The sequence below is a fragment of the Micropterus salmoides genome, unplaced genomic scaffold (genome assembly GCF_014851395.1).
Source record: "Micropterus salmoides isolate LMB-PRFRI ecotype aquatic unplaced genomic scaffold, ASM1485139v1 Ms_hic_scaffold_274, whole genome shotgun sequence".
NCBI lineage: Eukaryota > Metazoa > Chordata > Actinopteri > Centrarchiformes > Centrarchidae > Micropterus > Micropterus salmoides.
In genome coordinates, this window is record NW_024041973.1 from 10,345 (window position 1) to 15,516 (window position 5,172).

A 5,172-nucleotide genomic window follows, 5' to 3' on the forward strand; every position below is an offset into this window, starting at 1 on the left:
AGAGTAAAAACAGTTTCTCCAGCTGCTCCCAGGTCTTTGAACAGCTTCCTCCTTTGAAGTCAGTCACCAAGCTCCGTGTGTTCTCGCATCTTTAATGAACAAAGTGTTTCAAAGTTTTGCGCATTCTTTCAGAGCCAAAGCCAACACCTGTCTGATTCCAACACCAACAATCTGGTCGATTACTTCAATCATATCTGCTTGTCGTCACTAAATATTACTGCTCCTCTAAAGGTTAGGCCTACGTCTAAAGCTAGTAAGCAACCCTGGATAAATGACAGCATTTGCAGACTAAAAAGGGAATGCAGGAAAGCAGAGCGCAGATGGAAAAAATCCAGTCTCCAAGTCCATTACCTCAGTCTGAAAGATTTATTAATTAACTACAATAACATGGTTAAGGATGCGAGAACGCACTATTTTTCTCAACTCATTACTACACATAAACACAATCCCAGGTTTCTGTTTAAGACTGTGGATCAGCTGGTAAACCCAACCCCTCCTTGTGCCTCAGCTGGAAGTAATGATGACTGTGAATTGTTTTTATCTTATTTTACCAATAAGGTGGTGTCAATCAGAGCCTCTATTACCCCCGCGGCCTCTTACTCAGAGGTCCCTCACCAGCAAGAGTTTTAACCAGTTTTATCCCATCGACTTGTCTGAGCTTATAGCTTAAGTTTTTACTGAAAGTAATAGATTCTGTTGGCCCCCATTTGATCTCTGTTTTCAACAGCTCCCTATCTACTGGTTGTGTTCCTGATTATTTTAAAACGGCTTGCGTGAACCCACTTTTAAAGAAACCTGGTTTAGATCCCTCCCTCCCACATAATTTTAGACCAATTTCAAAACTGCCTTTTATTGCAAAGATTCTAGAAAGAATTGTGTCCAAACAGCTGCTCACTGTACTGGAAAATAACAAATTATTTGAAAAGTTTCAGTCTGGTTTCAGGAAGTACCACAGCACTGAGACTGCCCTGCTTAAAGTCACCAATGACCTTTTAATGTCTGCTGATGAAGGTATGTGCTCAGTCCTGGTACTCCCGGACCTTAGTGCTGCTTTTGACACCATTGATCACAACATCATGTTAGACAGACTGAGGCACTGGGTGGGGATCTCTGGTACTGCCCTAGAATGGTTTTCATCCTACCTGTCAAATAGGAACTTTTGCGTGTCTGTAAACAACTATGTCTCTTTGTTCTGTCCAGTTAAATATGGTGTGCCTCAGGGGTCGGTCTTAGGACCCATTTTGTTTTCCTTGTATCTGCTTCCCCTTGGACATATTATCCATAAACATGGCATTTCTTTTCATATTTACGCTGATGACACACAATATGCTTGCCCGTCAGATCCACAGACCCTGGAATGCTGAGTTCACTTAACAACTGCCTTTTTGAAGTTAAAAAATGGATGTCAAATAATTTCCTCCAGCTGAACTCAGACAAAACAGAAATCCTGGTCATTGGGTCCCAGCAGATGTCAGTATTTGTTCTGCTGGTTCCCTAGTAAATCACATTAAACCTGTGGCAAAGAACCTTGGTGTTTGGTTTGATAGTAATTAAAATTTCGAGCAGCACACCACAAAGCTTGTTCAATCATGTTTTTATCAACTTAGAAATATAGCAAAAATTCGATCAATGTTAACTTTTAAGGATAACTGAGACCATTTTACACGCCTTCATCTCATCACGCCTGGATTATTGCAACAGCCTTTTCACCTGTTTAACCCAAAAACCTGCCCGAGGAAATCAGGTCAGCTGAGTCAGTGAACTCTTAAGTCCCTTCTTAAAACATACTTTTATAGGAGAGCCTTTCCCGATCTTATATGACTTTATTTTATCCCTTTTATTTTATTCAATTTTACTAGTTTTATATTTATCTTAAACGTGTATTTTAATCTTTTCAATGTTTTCATGCTTTTATCTTGTATTGTTTTTGTATTATTGTCTTTTGGGTATTATTGTCTTTACACTTGTTAAAGCACTTTGTAACTTGTTTTTGAAAAGTGCTCTACAAATAAAGATTATTATTGTATAATGTAGGGCTGCACAATATATTGTTTTAGCATCGGCATCGCAATGTGCCCTTGCGCAATAGTCACATCGCAGAAGAATGCAATGTCAAGCAAGTCAAATAAGCTCATGAGTTCCACCTCAACTTTTTTGCTGATGTATACAAAAGGAAAACTTGCACGGTTCTCATTTTTAATGAGTTTTCTACAAGAGAAATCTGTCTGATGTAACATAATTTAATCCGGTTTAATGGTTCTTGGATAAACAAAGTTTGTTGCTAATGAGCGACAAGCAGGCTCTGCATGCACAGCGACCAGCAATAACAATGTTGTTTAGCTGTCGTCAATAACTTGAAAACCACCTAAACTGTGGATTTGGTTGCAAAAAGAAAATAAACTTTTGTAAAGGACTCAGGGGGTTGATGTATAACTGCATTAATGCTCAAAAAAAGCCTTCAGACCTACCAAGTCACCCAAAAATTCTAGGATGCTTATTTCATTTCAAATAGAGCATTTGAAGTCATCCGGTGAAAATTCCTGTATTTTTTCATATCGCAATATAAATCGCAGAAAAGAAAAATATTGCTATGTAAGTCTTTTCCAATATCATGCAGCCCTAGTGTAATGTAAATTTCTTTATTAAAAATGGATTTTATAAAATTGGTATTGGAAAAAAAAAATTCAGGAAACTGTAGCGAAATCAAGGTATTTAAGTTATTAGATACATTTTTGAACGATACCCAGCATTAAGCGTAATATTTAGATACATGTTTGCAATGATTTTTATCTAATTCAAACATGGACTCTGTATTGGTCTTCAGTGGACTGTGTTTTGTAGCGGTGTTGTGCAAAAAAAATTGCCAATTATCCCTGTGGAGATTTTATGACAGACTTTGTTTAGTTCATTAGATGTAAGGAGCTGGAGAGAGGAGGAATGCAGGCCACGCCGAAAGCCTCAATGGGTTAGGCTAACAGGCTGCCGTGCACAATAATGTCACCATTATGCGTTTCCTGGGTGACTTAAACAAATAGACATTATTACGAAATTGTGCATTAGCCCAAGTCAGCAGTTAGTGCTGCTGCAGTCTCATTTCGTTTAGAGTTGAGAGAGAAAGATGGTGAAAAAGTGAAAGGAGGAGGGAGGGGGAGGATGGGAAAATGGTTCAGAAAAAAAGGCGATGTAAAGGAGAAAGGGGGAATGAAAAGGACGCTATTTGCCAGAGGCTGACAGGACATGCAAAAGGAGGTAAAAGGATACATGGAGAGGCACAGATGGACTGACAGACATGGGAGGGGGCGTTGGTGAGGATGATTGAGAGGTAGAAAGAGGAGAGCTGTAATTGTCAGTAACTGTTGTATTTAGACAGGGAGAGTTGGAGGAAGAAAGAGGCTGGCAGGGAGGAGGATGGTGTAAATCAGCGGTCTGAGTGACAGCTTTATGTGCCCCTTGGAGCCCCAACTATTCGATTAATGAGAGAAGAGAAACCTTAACCACCTTCCCTCTCTGCCTCGTCTTTTTCTGCTATCTTGCACTTTCAGGGACATAAATCATAGACTCTTAAGCAGTCACTTTAGGTAGCTGCTACACAATTCTTCCTCAAATTGTTGACTGTAAGGTATCCCTGTCCTATGACACATTACATTAATGAGATTTTACTGCAGCTAGTGTCCATTGAACCACATTCATTCAGTTGTTAGAGGACCAAGTTAACATTATGAGAAATACGCTTATTCTCTTTTTAGCCAAGAGTTAGTTGAGAATCTTGAAACCACTCTGACGTATGTTTGGTAAATACAAAGCTGGAGCCAGAAGCCAGGTAGCTTAGCATAAAAACTGGAAACAGAAGACCATTAGCCTGGCTCTGTCCAAAAGTAAACACATCTGCTCTTTAGCGCACATAAAGCTCACTTCTTAACACATTATATCTCATTTGTTTAAAGGACAGTGTAGTGTAGACAGTGTAAAAACGTCAAGTTGTGGTTTTATGAGTGGTTATGTGCAAGAGAGGCAGCTAGGTTTCATTTTTTAATTTTTTTTTGGGGGGGGGGGGGGGGGTTGGTATGGATTAAACAAATAATGTTTTGATTATTCAGCTTTAGAGGTGCTGGTAGACAGGTGTTACTTTTAGACAGAGCCAGGCCAGGGTGCTTCCTCCCTGTTTCCAGAGTTTATGCTAAGCTAAGCTAACAGGCTGGTGGAATCAATCTTCTAATCTAAACCCTAAGCAAGAAATTGAATGAGCAAATACCAAAATGTCGAAGGATTCCCCCAAAGGGATGATGTGTTAAGTGCAGTCACATGCAGGGACAAAGCTGCCTTTAAAACAAAGATATTCAAACAGTAAAAGATGGAAAAGAAATAAAACAGTGAGATTTTTGCCAGAGGGAAGAAATTGGATTTTTTTATATAAACTTCACAAGTAAAAAAGTTTTTTCCAGTTAATCTCACCGGGATCCCCTTCAGCTTAATTCTTTCACTACAAACCCATACTTGTATAGCTCGGTCCCTTTTGTGTGTGAATGGGCTGGTGGTCATCAAGTGCACATAGTTAAACTCGTTCACTGAGGTCAAGGGCAAAACATGTTTTTTTTTTTTAAGATGAAAACTCCTTGTAGTAAACGCCTCCACAGATATTTCAGTTAGGCACGTATTATGACAAAGTCAAAGCTAGCTTTACTTCATTCTGTGCCTTTTCACCCTTAGCCAAACCCACATGTTTCTTAATCTGGTGAGACAGCTCCTCTGAGAGATGGCCTCAGTCAGAAAAAGACCTCTCTCTCTTTCGCGTTCTCTTCCCGCCCTCTCTGTCTTCTGTGCTATTACCGACCTAAACAAGATCTCCTGGGCTGCCTGCCTTGTTATGTACTTTTCATCACAAAAGGAGTACAAAAGTGAAAGAGATGTAACATAAAGAGTTGAAAGAGAGAAGTGTAAAACTGGCTCGATCTGCTTGTGAAATGTCTTGACATACAGGGTGTCAGAAGCACTGTATGAATTCATACCCTCTTGGAGTGATGCAACAGCTGCAACAATGCAATGTAACGCCTGGCGCTGCACCTTTTTATTTTTATTTTTTATGGCTTTTTGATGAAAATGTTACTGGTGTTTGTGTCATTTTGAGACACAGTAGAGGAACTGTGGTAGCGCATCTGTGGTGTACATCTGCCA